This window comes from Natrix helvetica (assembly GCF_964273705.1).
Source record: "Natrix helvetica genome assembly, chromosome: 10".
In the NCBI taxonomy this organism is placed as follows: domain Eukaryota; kingdom Metazoa; phylum Chordata; class Lepidosauria; order Squamata; family Natricidae; genus Natrix; species Natrix helvetica.
The window spans coordinates 15664877-15679904 of record NC_138561.1 but is presented as its reverse complement, the minus strand read 5'-3'; the positions used below and the strand labels follow the sequence as shown (position 1 = coordinate 15679904).

Sequence of the window (15028 nt, the reverse complement as noted above, 5' to 3'; positions counted from 1 at the left end):
TGTAGAATAATCAATGCCTAATAACACACTTATCTCTGGTGCTAATGTTTAGTAGTCAACCTTGAGCGTTGTTTCTTACTTTATGAGATTCTTTGCATCATTTTTATCTTCTGCTTCCCTTTTTTATGCTAATCGTTCAATCTATCAGCCTCGCAGAAACTGTGCAGGTGTATGTTCCTCCTCCTAAGAGGATGAGTGAGTACAGTAAGATGGATGGGTTGGGGCTGCTTATCAGATATGGAAACAAATGAGAAGGAGTGAAGTGGACACCCGTGTGCCATCAGCAAGGCTAGTTCACCCAAATGTCTAAAGAGTCAGCAAATGATGCTTTTATGGCAATCTCACAAGGAGGAATGCTAAGTTCTGGAGTAAGGAGGGGAACTGGAACAGGCACCAGGATAAGATGAAGAAGTCAAATGAAGATAGTGAGAAAAAAAGTTGTTGTGGCCCGCCAGTGGAGCTGGCAGCAGATTTGGACAGTGAGGAGGTTGGGGAGGAACATGGGCCAGTCCTGGAGTCTAGGGAAGGCTCTGATTGATGGCTCTGTGTCGGAGGCAGAGAGGGGGCCAGAGCCCTATGCCAGTTATCAGCTGCCTTTGGAGTCAGACATCAGTGAGGCAGATAAACAACTGGAGCCTGTTCCCAGTGAGTGCATGTGCAGAGTTGCCAGACAAAGGGAACAGCTAAAGAACAGGGGTCGACTTGGGAGTAAGGCCACAGGCGGACGATGAATGGCCCCTCCCAGAGGAAATAAAAGAGGAGCGAAAGGGGAGGAGAGTTTGCAGGAGACAATTAGTTCACTTAATTGGTTCGTGACTCTCTGAGACTCCTTGCCAAGTTTTGCCAATATCAACCTGGCAGCTCTCTAAGCCAGATAAGGTCTGTGACTATAAATCCTCCCTGGAAAGACTTTACTGGATGTGAATGAGCAGAATTCACAGTAAATTAATAAAAATCTAAGTGTTAGAAATGAGGCAGCTTTTCAAATATCACCATCCTGGACCATAATTTTGGAGAAGAATAACAATACAGCTCAGCAATATTGAAGAATTATATTGATCGTGACATGGATAATGTGTCCATTTATTTGAAATATTTGTGATGTATGAACCATCAACAGAATCCAAGGGGAAATTGATCAATTGCTTCTAGGTCAGCTTACTACAACAAATGCCCTCCAGATGTGCTGGGCTGTAACTCCCAGAGAAAGCAGAGCTTTTGACTGATATTGGATGCAATTTTGGTCAATCCCAGAAGAAATGTGATATAATTTTTTGAAGGGAGCTCAGAATTGATATTCTTTCCCTTGTGAAACAGTGTTTCTGTGTGTGTGTGTGTGTGTGTGGAGAGAGAGAGAGAGAGAGGAGAGAGAGAGAGAACTTGAATGTCTTACCTAATCAGAAATCTTTTTACAAAATTTCCAAAAAACAAAACAAAAAACCAACAACCCAGAAAACTGTTTACAAAATGTAATCATTGTAAGCATTTGCCTACTTTGTTCTTACATTGAAAGTTCACATTGAGCCTGAGTATCATATGGTGTATTTAAAAGAGTGAAAAGACTAATTGGTGCATTAACACTTGTTTCATTTTTATTTATGCCCAATATGTTAGCATAAAAACAATTTCTCTATATATGACTCAAGTTAAAATTGGGTTACATATGGTACATAAGGTACTGGGAAGAGAATTCCTGACCACAGCAATGAATTAAAGAAAAAAATGGGGAGGAATGGGCAAAGGGAAGCATTATTGACTCCTCCTGTGCTTCTTTTATTAGGATTATAAACATACTTTAAAAATGCACATTTTTGTGGGGTCTGAGAGAAGAGTTGAGTGAATAATATGTATAAACCTTGAGAAACCCTGGCTGTGAACTCCTCTGCCTTTAGTCCACTGTTTCTCAACCTTAAGAATTTTAAGACAGTCAGACTTCAATTCCCAGAATGCCCAAGCTGGCATATTGACTACTTAAGTTGCCAAACTGTCTAGGGAATTTTGGGAGTTGAAGTCCATCCATCTTAAAGTGGTCAAGATTGAAAAATGCTGCTTTAGCTGGTGCCTGCTTAGCAATAGCACTTTTACACCCCTCTCTAAGTGGTTTTACAGAGTCAGCCTCTTGCCCCCAACAATTTGGGTCCTCATTTTACCAACCTCAGAAGGATGGAAGGTTGAGTCAACCTTGAGCCTGGTGAGATTTGAACCGCCGAACTGCAGCTAGCTGTCAGCTGAAATAGCCTGCAGAACTGCGATTCTCTGTTTGGTTGCCATTTGTCTCTCCTCCATCCACAACCTAATCAGAATCTCAATGGTGTTTATTTAGCAGGACTTTTAAGGAACTGCATGTCCTAAAATAGTATTCTTTACATGACATGAGAAATACAATTTTGTGTTAAAATAAAATTATGAAAGTAAAGAACCCAAACCAACAACTTTTAGTCAGTAAAAGAAAACAGTTCATACTCCAAATGTTTCTTCACATTTTGAAACCAGGGAAGTTATTTACATCCGAAATCATCCCAATGTTAGACGAACCAACTTTTTTACAGAAATAGATGGAGATTCTAAGAGGTAACGAAATGCATTTTTCTGCTGCCCTGAGAATATTATTTTTCCATTTCTAAATCTTGTCTGGCGACGAAGTTTACCTGTTGGCTTTGTGTCCCTATTTGAAAACAAGCTTTGCATATCATTTTTTCCCCTTTTACTTACTTTCCATTTCTAGCTGTAGTTTGCAAACTTTCTGAGTCTTGGAGAAGATCCTCAACCACTGAATTTTAATCGTTTTTCCCACCACGTTCCTCTTGAAATCCCACCATTTCTGGTCTCTCTGTCCTAATGACTTATCTTTAGAAGCCTGATCCACTTAACAACCAAGAACAGTCAATACTCCTTGGGGAAAAAGTGCCCCTTGGTCTGGCAATAATATTCAGTGTATTATAATTTCAGTCTCATAATGATCTCTTTTTAAAACTGTCATTTACATTGATTGGCTTTATGCCTCAGTGTGCACTTAATGTGTAGCTTTGTCTATAAATTTTGTCTTGCGTACACTGGAGGTTGAGGAAGGATGTAGTGGATGAAAAGATTCTGTAACATTCCCCCAAGTTTTTTCACCCTTTTTATCTGTCACATGGTAAAGAAATTCTATGTTGAGCTTCAGATATAGCTGATCAGTCATAAATTCCTTAGTTGAGTGTTCAAGTTATTTTTAAGGATGAATTACAGATATTTGACTATCCCTGGGAAAATCGGGAGCTTGCAGATGTCAAGTCAAAATTATTTATAAATCTGGATTGCCAAGTTCAAAAAGGACACTCTATTTGCTTTCTAAGCACGATATTGCCCTATTTATATGATTCCAGTTGGCATCTGAATATATTCTTTTGGTTCTGTAGAAGGAAAACATTTAATGTGGTCATCTCTGCTATTGTCAATACTGCTATTAAAAGTGAGTTTTAAATGGATTGAAGTGGAAAAAATGAACCTTGCTTGTCGACTGCATTAAGCATAGACAAAACTAGTTAGATCATGCCCAGAATTAAAGCATCAAGAAAGTTGAGTGTTGTTATACTTGGAGCTTGGCATGGATTAGACCAATACTTCTTTGGTCCAGGATTTCTTAACCGCCTGTATCTTTAAGAGATGAGGACTTCAACTCCCAGAATTCCCCAGTCAGCATTCTGGGAGTTGAACTCTTCACTTCTTAAAGTTGCAGAGATTGAAAACACTGCTTTAGTCCATCAGTCTGTCTATACAATGACCAACCAGTGATGGACGAAATCTTTTAAGCAGGACGGACAGACGGACGGACGGACGGACACACACACACACACGCATGCACACACGCACACATTATATTTTGTAGTATTTATTATCTCCTGTCTCCAATGCAGTGGGCAATGACAACCATAATGATTAATAGTTATCAAAAACCTTAGTTGATGTTCACACAATGTATTAAGCTAAATTGTGGTGCTTTTTTTGTGTCATAGTATCTTATATGACTGCAGTCTCAGAAGGCATGAATATTTTTAAAGGAAAAATGGGCAGAATTATTTTTCAAGTTGAGCTGCAACTTGCGTAGTATGTTTTCCTAAAGCCAAACCGTTCCTTTTCTCTTACAGCTTTAATTTTTAAAATAACCATTATTTGGGTGTAGGGAAAACACGATAAAAGCAACTGTGTATATGCTGCATTCTTTTCCCCCCCCTTTTAAAAAAAACTCTCAGTGGCTCTTCACTTGAATTGCAGAGCAAGTAGGACATGCGTTGACTGAAGAGAGTTGAACAAATCACAGCTCTGAGATTTTTTTTGTCCTTTTTTTGTTTTTTAAAAAAGCCTTGTTTTGAGTCATTATCCCTTTCATTCTGATGGAATTCAGCCAGATTTTCTATGACCTTAACAGCCAACCATGAACAAGATTAGCCAATTGCCAGCTAATCTTTACCAGGCAAATCCACTGGGGAAAACAGACTAACAGAAAGGGAATCAGACACATCCACCCAGCTGCTTAGATTTGTAAGGAAGAGTTCTGCAGGCCAGCCATTTACTCACTTACTCTCTGAAATCCTTACATGAACCCAGTTGCTCATTTTAGAGAAAATACAAACACAGATATTTGATTTCATGGCACAGTTACTACGCTACAGAAATGTAGAATTTTATTTTCCCCCCCCTCTTTCATGCTCTCTTCCTTTCTCAACGGATCCAGGAAGAATAAATATTTTAGGAAGAGTGCTTGAGGATGGGAGATGGGATCTAAAGAGAGAGAAAGTTAGACCATCTGTCTCCCAAATCCTAGGAGACTCTCATACCCCTTGGGTAGTTTATCATCTTAATATGCCATTTGGGAACCTCAGTCACGGTTAGGCTCCAAATCAGCCTGTAAGGTACAGCTGCAATGAAGAGACTGCACTGTAAAGTCATTGTCGATAAATGACCAATCTTAAGAGTTTTGTTTGCAGAATTCAGACGGTGGGGTTCTTGGTGCTCTCTCAGCTTCCGTCCTTTGCTTGCAGAGATTTCATTAGCCAAGTAGCGCACTAATGATGTTGTTGCCTAGTTGGGTAATGAAATGTCTGAAGCAAATAATCAGGACCAAGAACTTCACAGTTCAACCCTGAGCTATAGATATTCTCTTCTACTAGAATTCAGAGTCTTCACTGCTGTGTTGGTGAGATAACTGGTGCAGCTAAACTGTTCTCAGTCTAGGAGGGATGAGGAAGCAGAGATAGCACACAATATCCACCTGATGTAAACTTTCTCTTGTCACACAACCGTTGCCTTCCTCTGTGTTTACCTGTAATCTTTTGGGCAGGGTGCTTTGCTCAATCTTCTCCATTTGATATCTAGAATTCCAAAGCAGGTGGATATGTTGATTTCTAGGCAGACAGCTACCCAGTAATTAACTCAGTTAAATACTTCCACATTTGACCTTCCTTTTCTACTAAGCCTTGCTATTAAGGTCTCACCCGTTGTTCTTTCTTCTAGTTCATTTTCTGGCATGCTTTCTATTTTGGACTCTGGATGATCTTAAGAATCAGTTCAAAGTTCTCACAGTCCACTTGTAAATACTCACAAGTGTGTCCTTCTTCAGGCCTAAATATTCTGTGATGTTACAAGGCAGCTATATTAGCACAAATCACTGTCCTGCCCTCCATGGTGACAAAGAAGAGATATTATAATATTCCTCACCAATACTGCTTCTGTGATTTTGAATCTATGACTCCTGTACTATTAAACCATCCTTTATGTCATGCCTAGCACATAGGTTCTTTGTATCTCTTGGTAGTGAATTCTCAGATCAACCATAGTTGGTGATTGTAGAACAGCTATTGGAAGATCCTTCCTTAATTTCTTAGAAAGATGGCAATTTTTGTTTTTGCAATCATTATTGCAAACTTCTGACACCATTAAATGAACATTTTCTTGACAAGGATTTTCAGAGGTGGTTTGGCATTGCCGCCTTCCTAGGGCTGAGAGAAATTGACTGGCCCAAGGTTAGCCAAGCTGGTTTTGTGCCTAAGGCCAGACCCAAACTAATAGTCTCCCAATTTCTAACCTAATGCACTGCACCAAACTCTCTCTCTAATTACATAATATCACTAACATTTCTCAATAATAATAATAATGCAATCCCAAAACATCTGGACTGCCACTTGAACACCAGCAGCATTGACAAAATTACCATCAATCAATTTCAAAAGGCAGCTTTACTTGAAACAGCCTGCATCCTATGAGGACAATGTCATTAACACCATCAAACAACCCACCTTCTGATCCCAGGTCCTTGGGAAGGACTGGATAGGTGGCTAAAAATGTCAAATCTAGTCTAAACATCTGGCTAACTTTGAACCAGCCATAATTTATTATTAAGCTTGTACATCATGTGGCTCTTAATGACTATGGGCAGCTCATAACAATCAAAGAAAAAATAATGTCCCATGGTTTGGAAATCTTGAAGCAGCCTTCCCTTTGATGGATCTTTCAGGTAGGAGGAAGAGAGATTTCCTTATTCTGTTCCATCGAGTGGTGCCAAATGTCCAAAAATGAACATTAATTGTAGTCGACAAGACATGCTCTACAGAAGATAACTTGTCCAGCTCCTAGTTCCTCCACAAGGTTGATATGCTATAAATGCCTGTGACACAACCAGTATCATCCTAATGCTAATCTAATGGTTTATGATTCCACATTAACTGATACATCCAATTCCTGGTACTTGCATCTGAAGTCAGTTAGTCTTATAACTGGGTTAAGGTGAAAGAGGGAAATCATGTTACTTTAAAAAAAGAAATAAATTAAAAATATTTTTCACCAAATGTAGTTACCCCTTGAGGATTGGCAGGAAATCTATCAATGTGAACATTCCTTATGATTGTCATGTTCCTGAATAGAAAGATATCTGGAAAGTTTTTGTTGCTAAGTTGTTAAGTGAGTTTGCTCCATTTTATGATCTTTCTTGCTATGGTTGTTAAGTAAATCACTGCAGTTGTTAAGTAAGTAAGACGGTTTTTAAGTGAACATGCCTTTGACCCAGAGGTGGTATTCAGTCAGTTCTGACAGGTCCTGGAGAACCGGTAGCGGAAATTTTGAGTAGTTCGGAGAACCGGCAAATAGGCTGGCTCCACCCCTTCTGCCTCCCAGCCTCCCAGCTGATCTTCTTTTGTTGCACTAAACAGGAGAACGGAACTGGAAAGCAGGCTAGTGGGGTAGGGAGGGAATAGGGATTTTGCAGTATCCTTCCCCTGCCACGCCCACAAAGCCACACCCACAAAGCCATGCCCACAGAACTGGTAGTAAAAAAAAATGAATTTCACCACTGCTTTGATGTCAACCCTGGACAATGTAACCATCAAAAATACATGCCAATTGCCAAGGGTCTGAATTTTGATCGTGTCACCATGTGGTTTCTGCAATGGTTATAAGCATGAAAAACAGTCATAAGTCATTTTTTCCAGTGCTATTATAACTTTGAACAATCACTAAATGAATGATTATAAGTTGAGATTTACCTGTCACATTCATCTTTTTTTTAAAAAAAAAATTCAGAAACAGGAATGATAAAAGTTGCTTTTCAAATCAATTGGCTATTTTTTTTAAAAAAAAATCTTCTTTGGGAAAATGATAGGACTTATTCAGAATGTAGTTTCAGTCTAAATAAAGCCCTAAAAGTTTAAAGATGTAATTCAATATAAAGACATTATTGCATTAAGTCCATGGAAAAGCAGCTTAAGTTTTTAAAAAATGCAATTTTTTTTGGTCAGGATAAAGTAACAATTTACTTTGATAACGTGAACTGTTATATAATTCTACATAATTATATTAACTGGAAAAACTAGACTAGTCTTAAATTGATCAGTCAAAAGCATCTTTCTCTAGCTTTGAAAGCTCTTTGTAATTCCCTTTGCTCTGGTAAGAATATCTGCCCTCCAGCCTCAAAGCTAGATAATGACATCATGTTGTTGTTACTTTTATTATCTGATACCCATTCATTTTTAAAATAGTATGAAAATCAGGAGATTACAAAATAAAAAAGGCAACAATGGGCAGATTAATTTGAATAAATTAAAAAAAGAAACCCAAAGTAATGAACTACAGGAACATGGGAACAGAATCATCCACCACTGAATTTTTCATTATAGATGCAAACATGAAAGGACAGTAGCAAACATACTTTCATTAGGCATGAATTGAAAATGGAAGAATCGCATTGAAGGAATGGTCCACCCCAAGAGATTGGTCCATGCAAGTTCTTGAGAGGACCCCCTTAAATCCCCCAAAGAGGCTATGTTTCTATCCAAAGTGCCTGAAGGCAGAGCAAGAAGCAATGGTTGGAAACTAATCAAGGAGAGAACCAACCAAGAACTAAGAAGAGATTTCTTGACAGTGAGAACAATTAATCAATGGAACAACTTGCCTCCAGAAATTGTGGATTCTCTGATATTGACGGTATTGAAGATATTGAAGACAACCATTTGTCTGGAATGATATAGGGTTTCCTGTTTTGAGTAGGAGGTTGGAGCAGAAGACCTCCAAAATCCCTTCCAATTCTGTCATTCTTCCTTTATTAGGGTCATCATGGAATAACAGAGCTGGAAGGGACCTTTGAGGCTATCTAATCTAACCCCTTGCTCAAGCAGGAAACCCTACACCTTTTCAGACAAATGCCTGTCCAGTTTCTTTTTAAAAACCTCCAGTGTTGGAGCACCCACAACTTCTGGAGGCAAGCTGCTCCACTGGTTAATTGTTCACACTGTCAGGAAGTTTCTCCTTAGTTCTAGGTTGCTTCTCTCCTTGATTCGTTTCTTAGTTAAGAATATTAGGCAATCTTCTTTCTTTTTTATGGAATTCCACTGGATGGTGGAATACCACCCTATCTCTTCCCTTGAGGGAAGACCATTCATCTAGCATGAGTCTCAAATCCTTCCAAGGGAAGAACTTTATAAGATACAATTGCTCTTCACAACAGTTGCATAGATGTGGGCTGGTTTGGAATGCATTAGTCAGACTGAAAATATTGTATTTACACATTGGATTTACTTTTGACTTTTTGGCTCATTGTGAAGCATACGCATTCTTCCAGTTCGGCTCCAAGAAAATTGAACCAGGTAGCTGTTTCCCTACCATTTGTTAACAAACAACTAAGAGAATTAAAATCTTCTTTTAGATACTAATAGGTATGTTCCTTTCTTTACAGAACATCTCTATCAAATAATTAGCCGTGATTCAGGGTGGTTGAAATCCTTCACTATAGTAAAACAAAGTAATGTATAGGAATGAATGCTGCCATAATTATACCCTCTGCTGTCCTAATTCACTGTCCTAATTCTTGCGCCAATAAATTAGATATTGTGTTCATATTTCACAACACCGCCTTTTGCTTTTAAGTGTAAGCAGAAATGCAAGCCAATTTGTGGCCACACCCTATGAATCCATGTTTTGCTTTTCCATCCCAAACTTTTTGATGTTGAAAATAGGCCTAATAAATCCAGGAGAGCATCCTATTTGGAGGCTGTTCCAAAAGAAAAGCTCACGGACCCTGTTTTCTCATCTATGCAAGATACTATAAAACTGTATATAAAAATGAAACTAATGAGATTTGGAGCACACTGTTACCTGATATTAAGCTGTTTTGATGAGTGAAGCAAATTGCGGTGGTTAACAAATGTAAAACCATCAGTTTTATTGATACAGGTTTGTGTATGTGTGAAATTAATCAAAGCGTAGGCGATGATGAACAGTTTCTTTAGAATTCTGTCAAAGGTTAAGAGCTAGTTATTTTTAAGAATGACATGAATCTACCAGAGACAGTGATTGCCTAAATGACCATTGTAATTACCAATTACTTCTTGAAGCAGAGAATATATTCACGGCGTGCAGTCCTCTAAATACAGACAGGCATTAGCCCATTTACGTACTAATGCCCATAATTTAGCTCCTGAAAAGGGCAGATGGGAACACAATGAAAGATATAATAGATACTGCCTAATATCATTCCCTAAGAATATTGGATTCATCAAAGATGAATATTACTTTATGTCAGATTGTTTTTTTTTTTTTATAAACCAGTCAAAATATATTTCATCTCATTTTTGCACTCGGTGTGGCAGGCAGGCTATAAACAACACCTTTTGTCATCTAAATGTGGTCATCTGCAAAGCTTGTTAAGCACAGATATTCAACAATAATCAGTCAAGCTTCCTCCACCCGTATCAATGGAGCCAACACCCTCCTCCGGTTATTTAGGTTCGTTTCCCCACCTCTTTTCCCCCCCTTGTTATTTAGAGATATAAAGAATTCTGTTTATAATGCTGTATAAGAGATGTGCTCAACTACATTTTGTAATATCCAAGATGGCAGAAGCAGCAGGGCTTACAGGGAGGGGAACACAGATGAAATGATACATTTTATTAGACATTGAAGAAAGAACGGCACGCAGAATTTAAAAGGCGAACCCTTCAAATGCAGCATGATTTTTATTGTGTTCTATCAGGAGAACTTTTTTTTTTTTTCCTGAGATGCAGATTATACATTTTAAAAGCAAAGGATACTTGATTTGAAGACTCTTTTAGAAAAGAGAATTGCTTGGCTTCACTGCTTAGAAACCTACTGAGTGGTGAAAAACCTTTGTGTGTTCTATAAAGTCATCTTCTTTAGAAACAAAAAGGATTCAGGAATGGAAAAGCTGGGGGAGGAAAGGGAAGCAAGGAGAGATCACTGTATGATTTGATACTATTTCACATTTACAATTTGGAAAATGGTACTTCCCCTCTTTGCAGTTTTATCTAGCTTAATAAATAGACCAACTTTCCTCAACATGCTGTGTTCCAAATGAAATGTTCAGAGTTTCAAGCCAACGTGGTAATTCCTTAACAGAACTGTACAGGTCTGAAAGCCCATGAAACTACTGGACCAATAAATTCATAATTTTAAATCCCGCAGACCACTAATATGATCTGCCTAATGACTGGCTGGGGTGGGCATGGCTAGGTGGTCATGTGACTGGGTGGGCATGGCCAACTCGATGTCACTCATGTTGAGGGGTACCGCGCCTGCCTCTACTCACTCCTCGCCTGCCCGCCTGGACTCCTTAGGGCCCCAACAGGAAGCAGTTGTTGGAGTTAAGCAGCCACCATGAGAAAGAGTTGGTAAAACAAATTAGACCTGACCAAGAAGGAGGTTCAGCAGAAGCACCTCACTGAGGACTACGAGCCTAGGCTTTCCAAGCAGAGGGAAAGCAGGAGTGCAAGGCCAGGTAGTGGCCAGGGTAGGCTCAGCGGGCTGAGATAGTCAGCCAGTTCCAGACCATGATGCAGTCCCACTGGAACAAGGCCCTACGGCTCTTTGCCACGAGCGGTGCTTCCCTCCAGCCTTCGCCCAAAGCCCCACACCAGGAAGCTGAAGCAGACCCCAAGTCGGAATTTCTGCCCCCCTCTGACCTGCACAAAAAGACCCCAAAAGGGGAGACTCTCTGCAGCAACACAAGCATTCATTGCATGTATCTGCCTCAGGGGGGCGTAGTTTGAGGACCCCTGATTTAGTGCAATACAAAAAATGCAAATAATTTTTCTGTGGACCACCAAAATTTTCTTACAGACGACCAGTTGGTGACCGCCGACCTAAGGGGTCCGATGCATAACAGACATGCTTGAATTTATTTTTTAAGGATGGAAAGGAGTGTACTGCAGTACTCCACTTTGTCCATTGGTACATTTCCATTGCTTGAGGCTTTTTCTCTCATTGTCTGTTTCTTTTTTTTTAGCACTGTTTAGTCTTTTTAATCTGCTTTTAAAAATTCCCTGTCTTTGTGGTGCATGGATCTTTGCATAAATGCATTGGTTTCAGGGTCCTTTGCTCATTTGTAGTTTCACAAAGTCCCTTCTTCTCTGTTCTCTCTTTAATATGATTCACTTGCATATGGTAGGTTAAATGTTTCCTGTATTGTTAGTATTCCTGTATTCTATCAAAGTCAATATTCTCCAAAGTAGAAGCTTTTGTGTTGCGGCTTCAAGTATGTTCTTGACCTGTGTGTGAATGTAAGGCCTAAAGACGGCTGTGATTGCTTAGTCATAGGTTCACTCTGTGTAGCAATTATGGGTGAATGCAGGCATCCATTTACTTGCCTGCAACTTACTACTTGGATATCTGATTTATTCATTCAAGGGCAATGAAAATTCTGCTAGAATTTTATTTCTTTTTGTCCAGAAAACTAAGGAATGGGGACTCATAAAAGATTCTTCAGTTGCTGATCAAATTCAAGATTTTATATATCAATATATGAATTCACATAATACAGTACATTAGGACTGTATGGCTGTTTGGTTTTGGCTTAGAATTGTGCAGACCAGAATTGTGAATGGTGTACACAATTTGAGTTAGAATTGTGTAGACCAAATTCTCCAGCCCATCTAATCCCTTCAGGAACTTCCAGATTGTTCATTGATCCCCAAATATTTCTTATATGAAAATAATTTAATAAATACTGTACAGCTTAAATGACACTTGGCCCATGAAGGTCTAAATGACCCGTGTGAGACAGTATGGACCACTTTGAAGTAACCTAGTATAGCCACAACTACTGAGTAATAATATGGGACACGGTGGCTCAGTTGCTAAGATGCTGAGCTTGTCAATCAGAAAGGTGGGCAGTTCAGCGATTCGAATCCCTAGCGCTGCGTAAGGGAGTGAGCTCCCATTACTTGTCCCAGCTTCTGCTACATAAAAAAATGCAAGTAGAAAAATAGAGACCACCTTCGGCATTTAGTAATGCTGGCCACATGACCACAGAGACATCTTCGGACAGCGCTGACTCTTCCGCTTTGAAACGGAGATGAGCACCGCCCTCTAGAGTCAGGAATGAGTAACACATATATGTGAGAGGAACCTTTATCTTTTTATTGGGTGATATTAAGAGTTATGATTTATGGTCCAAGTGCATTGTTTGAACCAATTATGGAATTGTCTTTAATAAACCATGGTTAAACTGAATTCAAATAGTGACTCTTTTCTGACTCTATCTGGGACAATTAAACTTGGATCATTATACATGCATTCTTTTATTGAGTGGTGGCTTTCCCCAATGAGTGGCATGCATTTTTAAAGTTATATAAACTGGAGCGGTGGCATTATCATGTAGAGGACTTAGTTGTTCAATGCTAAGTTTGATAGTGGCTTCTGGATAAATTCATATATAAAGGCACACAGGTAAGTTATCTTTTGTATATGTGTTTATACAGGCATTTAGTTTTCAGATCATTCTTAGGCCAAGTAGTTATTTGCTATGTCTTACAGGTTATGTCCTCTCTTACAAGCTCAAGGTGGGGAAAATAGGATCTCTGTTCATTTTCCATGTTTTACATGCCCGCCCTTGTGAGATACGCATGGGTGAAAGAAGTTGACAAGTTGAAAGTTACAGCTGGGTTCCAGGTTTAAGTCAGCAACCTATGTAAGATTTTGAAGAATTTCTATAGCTCTAGCAGTAATCAAACTGAACTTTAAAAACATTTAAACATATCTAAATCTACTAACATCTTTTATCTGCTCCTCAAACAACCCCTTTAAATGATTGATGTCATCGTTTTTTGTTTGAAGCTATTATAAGGTGACGATGAGATTTTTTTTCAATCTCAAGCACAGCATTCTTGGTTTATTCTAATTTCTTAAAAGAGTTTAAGTACTCCAGAATATCTTTTAAAATTTATGCAGCCCCAATTACACCATCCTGTGCACTTAACATTTCTGGATAAGCCTTTTCACTTTTCTTCCTTAGTTCGTAGTCCAGTTAATATGTAATAAAAAGAAAATTAAATGCTTGGTCCTGAACAGCAGTTCCACAGCTGCTATCCACATTCTCTGATAATAACTGCCTTCAAAGATGCACAGCTGTAGATGTTCAGCTTTCAGTGGGAAGAGAAAGCTTCATCTTCTCAGCAGAGATCTCCCTCTGAACCTTGCAAACCTTGGTAGCTTCTTTTGAGATATTATGAACTATGAAACAGTGGAATTTTTAGCTCCAGGGCAAGCCTAACAGATGGTATGTAAAATAAAATCCCATTGTTCTTCTTCTTCTTTTTTTAAAAAAAGATGGGCTTCCAGATCTTGTAAAATCTGCCTTGTTATGATGTTTTGTATGAAGATCAGAATGTACATGCATGCCATAGTTTTATATGCAAATGTCAAGCTGGATTTTAAGCACAGTACCTTGGGGAACTGCTCTAAGCAACCATTTTAGTCTGACGTTCCTGTTGTGTTCTATGAGAAGTGTTTAGTTGAACAGAACTGGGCCTATTATCTAGTTGATTATAATAGATACAGGAATAAAGTTTTTAATGTGTATTTCTAGGAGGAACATAAAAATGTTTGGCTATGGGCAATGGCGGAATTCGGATAGTTCACACCACTTCGAGAGAACCGGTTGTTAACTTTCTGAGCAGTTTGGTGAACTGGTTGTTGGAAGAAATTATTCGAGTGGAGAAATTATTAGGTTGTTAAATTATTTGAACCCCACCACTGTCTAATGTGCATCACTTCTTTTCCTGGATTGAGCATCCTTTCACACACACACACCCCAACTCTTGCAAAACTGTTTGATTTTGTTGGAAGGAATGTCCTTCTGGGTTCAGTTCCAAGTGGGGAAAAAGATACTGGAGTCATGGAAGTTGCTTGGAAAGAAGGTTTTAATGGACAGGGCCACATGGTTTGAGGTCCTGGGCATAAGGGGGAATCACATGCCTTGAAGATCTTGAAGAAGGAAAAAAGAGGCCATTGAGAGTCCCTGGATTTTATGCCCTCCATGGGCTCCACCTTATGAGTTTCCTGTTCCTGTGTAAGAAATGTATTCTGATTGGTTGTCAGACTTCCAGGGGGCAGGGGTCTTAGCTAACTTTGTAGGCAGGCTGTGTCCCAGGCTTGCTTAAGCCTTCGCTGGCTGATGTAATCTTCCCAGGTGTCATGTGGTAGGATGGGCATAGTGCTAATCCTACCTTTGTTGAATCCTGGGTGAGGGCATTTCCCTATGAATAGA

At 39.1% G+C, this 15028-nt stretch overlaps 1 protein-coding gene across 4 annotated transcripts in view; it reads left to right on the top strand.

The window, feature by feature from the left end:
- ZNF536 (zinc finger protein 536) overlaps nucleotides 1-15028 on the top strand; it is a 444580-nt gene that overhangs the window by 52681 nt on the left and 376871 nt on the right. The window contains exon 1 of one of the 4 annotated variants that reach the window (XM_081963204.1): nucleotides 13902-14038. The exons of 2 other annotated variants lie outside the window; for them this stretch is intronic. The gene's annotated coding sequence lies outside the window, so the exon portion shown is untranslated. Of the gene's footprint in view, nucleotides 1-13901; nucleotides 14039-15028 lie in introns of those variants that run through there. One more of the 4 variants, XM_081963202.1, reaches the window with a different exon arrangement.